Raw genomic sequence first — 15,004 nt, 5'->3', positions numbered from 1 at the left:
TTCGGAAAGTTATGCTTAAAAACCATTCCTGTATAAAAATTCGTTAATTCACAAATTTGTATCCATTCTAAAGGGAAAAGATATTCGTATTACTTTTATTACTCAAAAAAATAGTATCCTAAAAATAACTTTTCAAATTGTCGGAGAAATAACTAAAAGAAAGAGGCGAAAAGTTCAAAGAAGCCGCAATTTATCTTAATACTACTATGTATCTGTTTATTCTTCGAAGTGTGTCAGTTTGTTCTAACCATTTTCAAAAAATTAACTTATCTTTGAAGGATTTAAAAAATTCAACAGCTACATCTAAATCAAACTATTATATTATACTCTCTCAAAAATTCCCAAATTCGTGCTTACCCTCGCCAAAAAAAACAATTATCCAAACCACCCACTTACAAAATAACCCTGAGATGAACGTTTCACATCATCAACCTGAAAGCAGAACGAAAAAAGAGAAAAAGATTGAAGAAAAAAAGGCCAATCTGGTAGCCATCTCGTGCAGCAAAGTGTCTGAGCTTATCGCCTCACCCCATATCGCCTACCACTCTGCGGAACGAAAGGGTTGCGAGATGGCGGCTGACTGCTCGATTCTTGGAGCGGTCAGGCAATTACACAACCCCTCGAATGACGATGACGTCGCGTTATTCCGCTGACGCGGCTCTAGCGGCCTATCTTGCGCCTCCGCTTATCTGGCAAAGGCCGAGGGATGGTTGAAGCAGCACAGAGAGGAGATACAGGGTAGAGAAAGAGAGAGGTGGATAGAGGAGGGTGGTGTAGTATAGTCGAAGATATAAAAGGGAGGGCGTGGCGGGGTGCAGCTGCAGCCACGTATCAGCCACCTATATCCTTGTCCGGCTTATATTGCCCCGAGGGGGGAGGGGATAATAGCACGGGGGCGCCGGAACGGTTTCATTACACGGCTTCCCGAGGGATAATATCCTCGGATATCTCGCTGGCCGTCCCCGCGGGCTTGAAATTCCGTACCAGCGACGACCCTCCGCCTCGCATCCGGCGTCACCCGACAGAGGGGGCCGCCCCCCTTCCTCCAGGAGACTCGCAACCCCTTCCCGAAAGCGATGGAGGAAATTGCGGCCGCGCCTCGAGGATGGCTCGATGATCGCGGAAAATGGCCGATCCGCAAGATCGAACGTTGACTTTTTGATCCCTCCTCTCTCGGAGGTTTCCTAACTTCTTTTGATGAATTTTGGTGTACTGTAGGTTGACTTCGGAAAGGAGTTTTTTGCTTTGTACGGAGAGTTGCAGTGGCGGCAAATGGGGAGAATTGCTGTGGAGAATGTGGAGGGAAGAATAAAAATTTGTTTTTTTCGGAGAATTATCAATGTGCAACGCTCAAGTTTTCGTAGGTTCTCTTGGCAGAGTGTACTTTCGGTTGACTTAAGGAAGCAGTTTTGTGTTTGAGATGGAGTATTAGAGGGTCGGTGGATTTTTGGGGGATTAGGAAGTTGCGGAAAATGGGGTGAATTTTTGTGGAGTATGTAGATGAAATAATAAAAATTAGGATATTGTTTTTTCGGATAATTGTCCATATGCAACGTGACATTTTTAGACAAAATGGAGTAACTAAAAATTGCAGAGAAGTATTGTAGAAACACGCGGATTCGTTTTTTCACAGTGAAGAACGGGTTAGTCGAGTGAAAGGGGTAATTTTGAAGAGGTTCCCGGTGAATCCTTTGAACAGTTAAGAGCGATGCGTACAACTGTTAGGACTGATAGATCGAGTGGCTCAGATTCCTTGATTTTACATGCTTCTTTTGTTACGTTACGTATGTTTGAAGTGCTTGAGATTGATTTTTATTCTTGTTGTAGATTACTATAGGGGCTAGAGATGTAGTATTTCTGTCGATTTGTAAGGGGGAGAGTTGACTGAAAGGATTGTTTCGGGGGTTGACAGGATGGAATGACTGTGGGAGGTTATTGATGGCTTGTCTCGCTGATTTTGAAGGATGAAACAGGGGTGTAGAGTTTGCCAGGGACTGTTGAATCGAAAAAACATACTAACCAAAATTTCTCATAAATTCTCTGACGCAGTTAACCGTGACTAATAAAGTGTCACTCCACGATTTATATTTTAACAAATTAATTCACCCGCTCGAGAATTAAGTAATTTCTGATAAATTTGTAATCGGAGTTGAGCGTTAATCAGTTTTGGTAAATTCGTCGAAATTAATTGCGTGCACGCGACTTCAAAACTGCGCCCGATCATGTCCGCGATAAAACGTGCAACACTCATGGACACCGATTTAACGCGAAAAAAAAAAATTAAAAAAAGAAGCAGAAACACTAATCAAAAACGATATTAACGTATTCTTCAAAATTTCAACGATCGATTAAAGTAAAAGCTAGATAAAGAACTGATCGCTCATCCTAGTATCATCATCAATAACGTACATACACGAATTCTTACAAAAATATTGCAAAATTCATCAATATCCACTAGCAACCCTTTCCACTTGCCCATCAAACTCATCCTCCAGGTTAAAAAGAAAACTCAGTGTATCTCTGGCGTCCATAAAGAGGCAGAGAAATAAAATTAATCCTCATAACACGGGCTAGGGTCACAAAAGGCTAGAGAGTGAGAGAGTGGGTGTAGTACTCGCGAGCCTAAAAAGAAAAAGGAGAAGAAGAAGAAGAAGACGAAGAAGTCTCACGAGGTTGTCGGTGCCGGGTTAAAAGAGAGTGGTAGAACCGTGTGCAAAAGCTTTTCCCCCTGGTCGGCGGCTCTTTGATGATCCCATGCGCTAGTACAATGCTCGAGCGTGTGCTCGTGCGCGCTTTGCGATTAGTGTTTTTAATGCGCACATTGTATAAAGGAGAAGGGCGGCCCGTTTCCCGTATCAGATGCGAGGTGGACCAGTTATTAGGCCGCTGACAGGCCCATAATCCTGTCGGGTTCTCCTAACGAAAAATATAATGCCCATTAGCGGAGATCTTTTCATGGGCTTGGCCTGGCTATGGGATATTTTCTTTTGCTTCGAACCTCCTACCATTCTATATTCCTCATTCGGTTTTATTCCTCTCTGTCTCTCTTCAATGAAAACTCTCTCTCTCTCTCTCTCTCGTCCTCCTTCCACTCTGCTACCCTTTGCTATATAGATGAGGAGGACTGTTAGAACTGTTCTAGACGTCAATGCGTGCCACGGGGTGCTACCGGTTCCACGCGTGCTACCTTTCGAGCGATGTTAATCTTGAGCTAGAATCCCTTTGGCTGATGCTGGGGCTCTGTGACTCGTAAAATGAGGCTGAAGACGGAGGATCTCTGGGTCTGTAGAGATGTGGTCGTAGGTTCCTGATGTAAGTTTGGTGGTTGATGGAGATTCGTTGCTGATGAAAAGCGATAATTGATCCTCTTAGAGATGGATATGTTTATTTAGTAATGTAAGAGACTGGCGCGTAATAAAAAATCGAATTTTTGTGAATTTTTTAAGATCACTGTTCTTTGAGGGTGTTGAGAGTAATGAGAAGAGGGATTATAATTGAAATTTTTAACTAAATTTCAACCCTTTGATAAGACTGAGAATTGATCGCTAAATATTCAAACAGTTGTAACATGCGGAATTTTTTGTCTGTTTCAGCGGATGTCGAGAAGCTGGGGAACACGCTATTTGGCGCGGATGGTGAGTCATTTTTTTTTTTTTCACTTAATCTATTCTCATTTAACCTCGAAAGTATCGCTTATCGATTTTCAAGGGAATAAAAAAAAAAAGATAAAAAGCGAACGATAATTATCGTATACCACGAAAATATCGTAACGTCCATTGGTGAGCGGATATTCGAGGCAGCTTCCAGCCTCTTGCCTCCATTGTGCCAGGCCGATAGCCAGACCGGCGAATATTACGTAACATATTCCGAGTCGTTCGTGCATGAAAACCCTCGTCGGTTATTATATTTAATAGAGCCAGTCGATTTTGCAACATCTGCTTTTTCAGCCGCTCACGGTGTAACACGTGCCCGGTTTAAAAAGGGAAAGCTTCTGCCTGCATCGATTATCTCGAAAGAAAACTGGGAACCGCGTCGAACTTGTTCCACGAACTTCTTGTGTGTGTATCGATTGTACCGTGAAAATAGTTCCAGCCTCCTTGAGGGTGGAAATATTCCTGCAAACTTCGATCTGCTCTCTCGTTTGTCTGATACGAGGCAATTTCGAACAAGGAGTTTTATGTCTTTTAGTAAGAACCTTTTCTTACAATTAGGTCTTTATGGAGGGTTTCATGGGCATTGAGAGTCGAATTGTTTGATTTTCGGGTCCTCTGCATGGAAATTTTTGTTTTTCTTGAGAAATTCAATTTAAATTGCAATTTATTTTATTCTATAGCTTTGGTAATGTGTCGCTAATTGGAGAGTTAGAGTGATAATACATTTTTTGCGGCAAAATTCTAAATGATCATCGAAAGATCCCCAATTCTTCAACATGGAGACATATAATGCGGAAAAATTCTGAATGATCACCAAAGATCTCCAATTACCAAAAGATCCACCAAATGATGCCAAATGACCTCCTCTTTCACCCCTTGCAAACTTTCTATCGACCTACCAAACACCCTGTATAATGCGGAAAAATTCTGAATGATCACCAAAGATCTCCAATTACCAAAAGATCCACCAAATGATAGTGACAATGATGATTTTCAACATGGAAACACTTCCCTGCTCACGTTAAACTTTTTCCGCACACTCTATGTAATAAGAAATACCACTTTCAATTTTTCCCAAAATACAAGCTCTACTAGAAAATTATTTGTACACAAATACGGGAATTTTGATGAGAAAACATTATCCACTGTTTAAGTTCACAGTCTCGTTTTCAATGGTGGACAGAAATGGGATAAATTGACTTTATTGTTAAATTAGAATGTTAAGTGATGTTGATGCTTTGCTCCATGAATACGATACGCACGGGTTTAGTAGTTCCATTGATAACATGTAACGCATATTAATGTACCGAATTGGATTGTAGTTTCATTTCGACAACCAACGACGATGATAATGATGATCGTTAATTATGACACGAATTGCAAATTGGACATCCTAAGGGGTTTTAGCGGCTACAAACGGGGTTTGCTAATGCGACCGTTTGCTATCGTTTAATGCCTGAAATCGTCGAACATGTTAAAAACAATCGCCGCTGGATACATACACGCTGACTGAAGCTTGAAACACGATTAAAACGGCCTAATAGATCGAACTTAATGGCAGTCAGTACTGTGTTCCTGCTCGTTATTCAGAGAATAATTTTCCAAAACTTTCATCAAACATCCGTTCGAGTCCTACGCTGTGTAAATTTATCATATGGCTTTGGTAGGTGAAATTCAAGTAAAATTTTTTGTTACCGTGTAGTCTACTTGATAAGGTGAGAAAGAATTTGGTAAAAACTATACTATAAATCAGCAAATATATTGCCCATCAAAAACTTATATATTTTTAGGGATGTTTTAAGTTAAAGAACTTGCCACTTTGAATCCTAAATTCATCATCCAATGAATGTATCACACCTTCTGTATCCAAGAATTCAAAAGAACCTTTTCTATTTCCTTGCAAACAAAAAGAGTTAACCAAAAATTGTCAAATCCTGTCTAGAAAACTAGAAATCCTGCCACGCTACGGCCAAAAATCTGAAACATATCCAACAGTACACTCTCCTCCATAGAATCTCTTCACAGTGCAGACACATTGAAAAAACTATTCGCACTTTCGCCGGAAAGCCAGCAAGCGGCGTACACATCGAGGGCTTGTGCGTACATCAAACGCATCTGCTGCGTGGAAACGGTGCTGGTGGGCTGGGTAATGTCGGGAAATGCAGCTAACGAAGTTTACGAAGACACTTAACGGAATTACGCCCTCTCCAGCAATGGCCTCCGCGCTCGCGCGCTCCCCTACCCTTCCCCTCTGTCCCCGTTTCCATCCAGCATCTCCGCATGAAATTCCCTCTACCCTCTGTGTGGGCTCTCTCACCGCCACCCTCCCAGTCGTTTCCCTTTCTGGTGGCAGGGGATCGTCGCGTTAATTACCGCGAGCGGAGGCAAGAAGCCGGGGAAAATCGCGGCGAGAGAGCGCATCATCGTGGTGTGTCGTCGTCCTCTTCCTCGTTCGAATATAGAGAGTCCAGGCTGGCTCGAAAAGGTCGCTGAAGGAAAGCATCTCTACTACTACTACTGCTGCTACTACTACTACCACCACCGTTACCGCGAACACCCACAGTCAGTAAGAGAGGGTGAAACGCGTGGGTGGCTGGCAGGCAGGCAGGATGACTCTCGGGGGCGAAACGAGGGAGGTTGGCTCGGTTTTGCGTCGAAGAAGGGTGTTATTGACATGGTGGGTGTCGCGTCGTCGGCCATCTTGGCCTGCCTGCACCCTCTCCTCCGCTCGAAGCTTCTCTGTACCTCTCTCTATGTATATGTATCTCTGTGTGTGTATGTGTCGCCTCTCTCTCTCTCTACTCGCCATCCCTCGTTTCTCACCGACAGACAGACAGAGAGAGGTAGATATGTAGAGAGAGAGAGAGAAACAGAGAAATCTTCTTTCTCTTGCTCTCCAATTTCATTGCTCTACCCCGCCGTACCCCTCTTACTCACGGTCGCGTCCAGGACATCCTTGTGTCCCCCTTGTGTCGAGTGACATTCGGGCTATACGCCCGGCCTAACCTGCCCGACAGACGCCCTGGGCCACCCTTTTCGACCAACCCCGGCGACGAGCTCCGTGGGTCCCGGGGGTTGCTTGTCGCCATGGCGACCAAACCCTCCTCGCCCAACCCCCGTCGGCCAAACACCGGTTCCTGTCCCTCGGTACACACTTCCCTCTTCGTTTCTCGCTGTCTCCTCGCCTCCTACTCTTAGTCCTACTACTACCACCAGCACTCCTCGCACGCTTTTCCTCTCGCTTCTCTTCTCCTTTCGTTACTTCCTTTTCTCTTTTTTTCGATAGTATAGTAACTAGACACCAGGTGAGATGGTAGACGTACTTACGTGTGTTCTTGCTTGTGTGGATCATCCGCACGGTTCTTCAAATTCTCGTGCCTTTCGTTTTCTTTTTTATTTTCATTTCGATTTTTATACAAGGTATTTTTGCTGTCGATCTTTTTCTGGGGAAGGTAGGGTAGTTTTGTGGATCGTAAGCGTGATTCTTGCAATTCTTGCGACGTTCCTGGTACTCGCTTTCACTCCTCCATTTCTGCGTTTACAAACACTGCTGGATAAATGTTCGAGGCCAGTGCGCGTTGCAAGAATTTTCAGAAAATTGTTTGAAATTCGAGGAACCTTTTGCGAATTCTTTTGGTAAGCCTGTGTACAAGAAGGAAGTATGATATTGAATAAATTGATATTCATCTGTAGAAACTTCCAAAGTTAGTGTATGTGTAATATTTCCCTTTAAACCGCTGTGCGTTGAATTCGAAGAGTTAGGAGTTAGAAATTTGAGGAAATTTTTATGATTTTTCTTTTTATACTATTAATTGCAAAGATATTAATTGCAACTCTGTAAGAAATTGATAGATGAGACGATAATGATATAAATTGATAAGTGGTTGCAAACTTTTGAACGTTAATTATTCGAAATATGTACCGAATTTCTCTCCTTTTCTTGATTATAGTAGCTATTTATTCTTCGTTTCTTTTTCTACTTTTATATAAACATACATGTATGTTATTTTCCTTATTTTCTTTTCTTCGATGATGGTTCCCGTCTCTCGTTCTCGCTGGAGAAAAAGTAATATCGCCCAGGTATAGCGGAGAGTATTTCCACGCGAGCCGTTCCTTTGCCGTGCTCCTCGATCCCATCCCGCTTTAATTTTACGCCACCCCCCCATCATTTTCCTTTTATTTATATATTTACTCGACCTATTTCTTCACTTTCAGAGACTGTACGGCGGGAAATTTTTTCCTTCCATCACCACCACCCTCTCTGTTCACGAGTTTGCTCTGCCCTCGAGTATTCTCGATTAGAAGCTTCGACCTCCTTATTTCCCATCCATCTTCCTTCTTCCCTCTCTGTTTTTACTTTCTTCGCTTTAATCGTACTTTCTTCCCTCGGGAATAATAATTCTGACGAGATAAAAAATTCGACTGAATTTCTTTCGCGTAACTTTTCTCCGTCTTTCTCTGATGATCTCCGGGAGGAACAAATATGGCGACCAGGTCACTGGGTGGATAGCAGAGAGTCCAAGCTCGTGTTAATAACGTACAAGGGGATGCTACCCTGTTTCATACTGCATTCTCTTCGATTCTTTGCCTTCTCCTCGTCTTTCTTCGTTATATGAGAAGGCCTCGATCGAACGTGAAGAGGAGGGAGGGGGATAAGCACTCTTTGTTTGGCGGCTGGTCGCTCGTCTCTCCTTCATCGTGAACTGTTACGTTTCCGAGGGTTGCGATCAACGTCGACCTCCCGCTTTTGTCCAGGAATGTAATGATTCCGCGTTGCTTTTGTGCCGCGGAGGAACACGTAGCTTGTAGCTGCACGCCTTTCGCCGCCATTGGCGCAGACGTCCTAAATAGGATCTCGCGTGTATTCAATGGAACATCGAAATGAAAACGTTCGTTGCATTTTTATAGTGAAGTACATAATTATCTTTCATTTCGAAGACTGAAGTTTATAGATAAAAAAGAATTATTTCAAGTGAAAGATAAATGTACCAAAAACTTGACAATTCCCCCCTCGTTTGTCTAAGAATTGCGGACATTAATAATAAAAGAAAAATAATTGAGCAAAAATCAGTACTGTATTACTCTTCGTCCTAAAATCATTATTTCCAAGAGGCACGGGGAACGGATGGTAAAAGAAGGCTGGACGGTGGACAGGAAAGGAAAACACGGTTCAGAAACGTACGACATGGTTTCCAGCAACAATTCCCGGGGCAAACAGAACGATTCTCCCTCGGTTCCTTCTCTCGCCAAGTTCCCCTTTCTTATTGTCTCTCGTCTTCGATTCTTTTTTTCTCTCCTTTTTTTTTCGAAACGCAATCGTCCCGGCGACGTTCACCTTCCGAGCTTTGTTCCAGTGCGCGACAAACGGGAGGAAGAAAAGAAAAATCGATATATACCCGGGGCATTGTCGACGAGCTGGATTAGAAATTCCACGATCAGTCGTTTCCCCGGTGCTCGTCGGACAAAGGGATTACGCGAATTTAAACGATTCGCCGCAGTTTACGGTGCATCGTGTCCATATGTCGCGTCGCGTCCACCCGGTATTGTGTCCGTGAATCGCGCCGCCATTCGGCCGCGCAGCGGGTGCATCGCGAAAACGCGGCAATTTCAATGAGAACGCGTTTCTGCGATGCTGCGCCCGAATAGGGGACCCACGCAGAGGGCCTCTGATTAATTCGCGAGCTTTTTTTAATGATCTACCACCGTGCTGCAGACAGTTTGAAGATATTGAAATCGCGAATCAACACGAAAGGGCGTAATGAAAGTGACAATGTACACGGAATTGTGTTTTAATATTCAATTCTGTCGAGCTTAAATGTTTTCCAGAGTGTAAATTAGGGATGTATAACGTTTGGTGATTCAGAGTTGCGAATTTACTTGAAAACTTGCACTGCAATTATCAGTATTTTAATGCACATGGTGACTTATCAAGAACATGATAATTAATTTTCTATGGTATTGATAGTAAGAAAAAGTGATTTCAAGAGTTTGTACACCTATAGTTATAAGGACGTGAAAAAAAGTGTCCCCAAAGTTATCATAAAGGTCATTTCAGGATCATCGATATTTCCTGTTTACTATTTAAGGTCACTTTAAGGTGATAAAAATAGATATTAAAATGAGAAAATGTCATTGTCCTTAGAATTATCTTCAAGACGACCTTGGACACTTTTTTTTTTACCATTATCAGATACATGTCCTCAAACCATATACACTACCGGCCAAAAGTTTGGAATCACCTCCCACTTTTCATCGATATGAAATCTGCTGCTAATTTTTTATAGATTTCAAGTTTATCTCAATTCTACATTTATCAATTTATCTCGTATCGATTGATTCGAACGATCAAAAATTCTCAAAGTCGCTGACTTTTTTCTGGAAATTTGTTTTCGGCCGGTAGTGTATGTACAAACTCCTATTAGTGATTTTTTCTTTCTTTCAATACTATCGGAAATAATGTAGATGTTCATTATAAACGAAACACCCTCTATATAAATTTGTCTACTATCTGATATAGTAGGTAAACCGTTAACTTTGCAGTTGCAGTGATTTTTAACAAGTGACTTTTCAATTTCAATCTTCTCGTTATCTAACCATTTTTCAGGCATCCAACAACAACAATATACACCGTGGTACGATAATTACTCGCAATTTTCAGAATATAAAGGATAAAAAAATTCCACGACATTGTGATCCGACCTTTATCAATCACACGGCGTCGTTGCCCCAGACGAAAGTGAAGTATATTCGAAAGGAGGAATAAGAGCGTCCCTCCTTAAAAAAAAATCGTCTCGACGGAACCGATAATTGGGATCTCGGGGATCGCGGTAGCGGCGTCTTCCGGCGTTCTTAACGCGATTCGCCCAGCGGAAAAAGCGACGAAGAAAAAGCTTTTTCGAGTGGTGGCCTCTCCTACCTCTTCTCGTTCCTCCTCCTCCTCTTCCCTTATCGAGAAGACTTAGAGTATTTGTTGTCAACGACAGATAGGGCGAAAAAGGAGGAAGTAAGGGTGGCGCGAGAGGGTGGGGGTAGGGTGAAGAAAGTCGAGCACCAATTAATTCGTGGCTGCCGCTTGATTTAGCAAATCGTTGCTAATTGGTTGGATTGCGGTGCTTCGCGAAACTTTGTGGCCAGGCCGAGACAAAAGCCGTATCGATGGTCCACCAAGTCCCCGCTAATAATCTCTAATTCCACGGACAAACGTCGGACAAAAGACAGCCACAGCTTCGAGAAAATTCATTTAGATCGTCGTAAATTCGTCCTTTGTATTCCGTTATTTCTTTTTCTTCTTTTTTTTTATTGCTCTTCAAGGGAATAAGAAATAATGGCAAGTTTGAGAAATTTGTATTTCTTATGGAGCACCCTATATGTGGTATCCCCTGATTTAAAGTAAAAAATTTCTGTGATATATTTTGACCTCTAATTTCAGCTGTGTCTGACATAAATTATGCTAATAACCGGCAGGCTAACAGGATTGGAAGAGAATTGGAATTTTCCGAGAAACTTCGTTATTAATTATCGCTCTTTTCTTTTATATTTTTATACTGTTCGAAACTAATTTACTTCGATACTTCTTCGCAATGCTTCGCTCACAAAACCATATTGATTACTTCCTACGAGCAACGATAAAATGACCTCGTCGTTCAGAGGCAAGAATCGAAGAATCATCCTCTTTATACTCGCGAATCAACTGTTTATTTATTCACGATACGTGAACGGGTGGGCGGTGCTTGGGAGATACGGAGCCGAGTGATCGACGTGAAACGAGTTCATTCATACTGGCCACGATGAATGGAAACGAAATACGTGAACGGGACACGACACCGTATTGTTCCCTTCGATTTTCTTCAGTATTTCCTTTTTCCTCCTTTTTCTCGCCTTTCCTTCATTTCACTCTTCCTCCACTTCCTTAGAATTGTTAAGCAGATAAGAAGGCACAGTGAACGATTCATTTAGGGGTTTGTTCGCGATAGTCCAGAGATATTATCGAGAACATCTTGACCTCGATTCTCGTCTTCATCGGAGGTCGTTCGACGATTAATTTCAATTTTATGCTCGCGGTGATTCGACGATGAATGGGAAATCACGCGTACATTTTTGCATCTGATCATTGTTTTTAATGGATCGTTCTGCTTTTATGATTATGATTCGTTTCTTCGATAATAGAGGAGGAAGGGAGATCACACACAGAGATCGATTAAAGAGTCGCGAGGATTTCAATGAATCGCCGGATACACCATGGTTGGGAGTTGGCGTGTTAATCGTTAATTGATATAATTATTCGAGCACAGAAGGATGCTGAGTTTATGCGTGACCGTACAAATTTGAAAATATCGGTAGGTGGAAATGAATCGCGAGGGCTGCGTAACCGGGAAATCAAATTAACTGCTCGGTTTGAACGTGTGTTCCGTCAACATTTCCACGCGGAACAGATAATCTTTGAAGCCCGTTTTCACACTGCTTTTGCGAATGTTTCAATTTACGTTCGACTCCCGTTGGGTAATTATTCAGGCTCGATTTTGGATTCAACGTTCAGGTTGGTCATTAGAATTTAACTTTGAATTCAATTAAATTCAATTTGAACGTAGATTCAGATTTATCACTTCAAGCTGAATTCTGAACTCATATTTAAACACTGGCGCAAATTTCAATGGCGCAAACTTTTTACTTCGCGTTGAAATTTCAATTCAAATTTAACGTTTACATTCAAGTTAAACGATCGCCTAAATTTCCTCAAATCATTACATAAGACCCCGAATCAACAATTAATTTACCTACTCTTCCATAAAATTCACAAAAACATCTCGTTAATTCGTATAAACCACCAAAAGAAAAAAATAATAATAAGAACAATTTGACTCTGAAAATTTTCCATCGTTCATATTCGAACGTGGAAATAAATTCAGCGTCCTCGTGAAAGCGTTGTCGAACGTCTCCATCGATCCCTCGGTTGGCTGCCATGAACGCAACAACCCGCAAGTGTCCGGACGTCGAGGGCGTAATTCGATGGCGACGTTAAAGGGGGCGTCTCTCAAGGGTGCGATAACTTTCGGCTTCGACTGTATCGCTGGATGATACCCCCTCGGGGTTTTCTCCCCTCGGGTGTTGGGGTGTGTTTCGTTGCCTGGCAACGACACCCTCAAAGTCCCCGCTCTGATTGGCCCCCGTCCCGCTTCTTCCTGTCTTAGCCTCTCTCTTCTCACCCCCTTCGACAATCAGCGACCGTGCCTCCTATCGACGATCAAAACCACCATCCTCGTCTCTCCCTCTTCTCTATACCCCCGCCCAACCCTGTTTCATCATACGAAAATGGAAAGTCGGACACCTTTTCGCCGCTCGATCGGGCCAGATTCGATTAATTGGAATCGTACTGCCATTTTTTACTCGGTACATTCTTTTACTCGATGAAATTCAACCTCTTCAGGGACACCGGCACACGTGTATGTGTTCGAAAGTTCCAATATTTATGATGGAGAAAGTATGAAAGTATATCGGAGAAGAGGAATAAGGGTAAAATGTAACTTTGAAAAAATCGCCACTGAAGAGATTTGGAGGATTGATGGGTTGGATTTGTTTTTATTTTTTTTTAATTTGTCGGGTGTTACGAAATGATGGAATGAGGGATGTAATAGGAAATCTTATGGGTAATTGAGTGAATAATATTTTTAGTATTTTATAGTTCCAAGATTACGATAGTATCTCCTGTAGAATGGACTGAAATCTGATATTAAAATATTAAACGTTAGTAAGGAACCCATTTACATACGAGTATATGAAAATGAGTGAAAATTGTAATCGTTTCTAAAAACTGTCGAGTATGACGTGTTTTACATTTTCAGACAAGCATAATAGTGCAATTAAAAATGAGTAATCCCTCGATAAATAAACTATTGTATTTTAAGCACTCAATGACGAATTCACTCGTCTTCCCTAATTATTAGGTTAACAGACGATGAAATTAAAAATATTCTCATCGGTTGATAAAATTAACAGAAGAAAATGATTCGTCAGATATCCACCATAAAACCATTTCATATCCAACAAACTCACTCTCGGTAACCTTCCACTTCCGCCCATGATGGTGGACCCGTTACTTGTCGAAATCCGCTTACGAATAAACATTCATTTCATGCCTTTCATCGTCATTTACGATCATTTCTATTTTTCTGACTCGGTAAATCGTGGCACGAAAGGATTAAACCGTTCCTTCCACCCCCTGCTCCCTGCGTTTCCTTCGAGTAGCTGGCGCCTTTTGTCGACATCCGGCGGGAGGGTGGATGAAACCACCCCTATTGATCCCGCTCAATGGATACCCTGCCCTTTCACCTGCCGGCGATCCCGCTGTTTTGACATTCCTCTCGCTCGTCCTCGGCTCTCTGTTCATGGCATTAATAGAGCAGAACTGAGAGAATCTCTCTCTCTCTCTCCATTTCCTTCTCTCTTTCTCCCTTTGCTGCTCTCTCTCTCTCTCTCTCTCTCTCTCTCGCTCTTTCTTCGTTTGTTTTGGACACGCGGAGGATCCCCTTTCACCGACCGAAGAACTCTTCCTAAATAAGCGTAATCCTTTTCAGTTAGTCGAGCTCCCCCTTAGAAATCGTCCGCGTCGAGGATCATGCGAATTCGACGATGGATTCATGTTCTTTTTTCTGACGTTTGCCTCGATTATTTTTTTTTTCTTCTTTCTTTTTCGTTCTCTGAAGATGAATGTTTTTTTCCTTCTTTTTTGTTGTGCACGTATAGAGGTGGATTTGAAGCGTATATACACTACCGTGCATAAATATTTGACCACCCTATAAAACGGAATAACTTTTTTTAAAATTGGGCCAAACGACTTGAGTTTTTTTCGAGAAGTTAGAAAGATTAGTTTACTAGATGACGTGTACAAAAACTTTTGAAAAATTTGCAGTTTATAGGAATCGCGGAGAAAATTGTAAGGGTCACTTTTTACAACTTTTTTATCTGAGCTCGTAAAGAAAATTTAAAAAATACGTTTTGCAGATCTATGTCAATTATACACACACTGAAAATTTCATCGAAATCGGTGGTGGGTCGCAGGCATCGAAAGATGTAAAAATCTTCAGATTAATAAATCTAATAAGTTATATAGGCGTAAAATAGTGCGATTTTCTCAATCTTTAACCGTTTGTAGCTCGCAGCAACGTTAACCAATTTCGATGAAATTTTCAGCACGTATTTAATTGACATAGATCTACAAAACGTATGTTTCAAAATTTTCATCACAAGCCTAAAAAAAAAAAGTTGTAAACAGTGACCTTTGCAATTTTCTTCGTGATTCCCACAAACTGAAATTTTTTCAAAATTTTTTGTGTACGTCATCTAGTATACTAATA

General features: G+C 41.8%; 1 protein-coding gene across 1 annotated transcript in view; it reads left to right on the top strand.

The window, feature by feature from the left end:
- The window catches only part of LOC108572210 (Fanconi anemia group J protein-like), an 84,648-nt gene that overhangs the window by 66,275 nt on the left and 3,369 nt on the right, over positions 1–15,004 (top strand). The window lies entirely within an intron of this gene.

The sequence above is a fragment of the Habropoda laboriosa genome, unplaced genomic scaffold, assembly GCF_001263275.1.
Source record: "Habropoda laboriosa isolate 0110345459 unplaced genomic scaffold, ASM126327v1 scaffold65, whole genome shotgun sequence".
In the NCBI taxonomy this organism is placed as follows: Eukaryota; Metazoa; Arthropoda; class Insecta; order Hymenoptera; family Apidae; genus Habropoda; species Habropoda laboriosa.
Note: the sequence above shows the minus strand (reverse complement) of the source record. Positions and strands in the feature narration are given on the sequence as shown.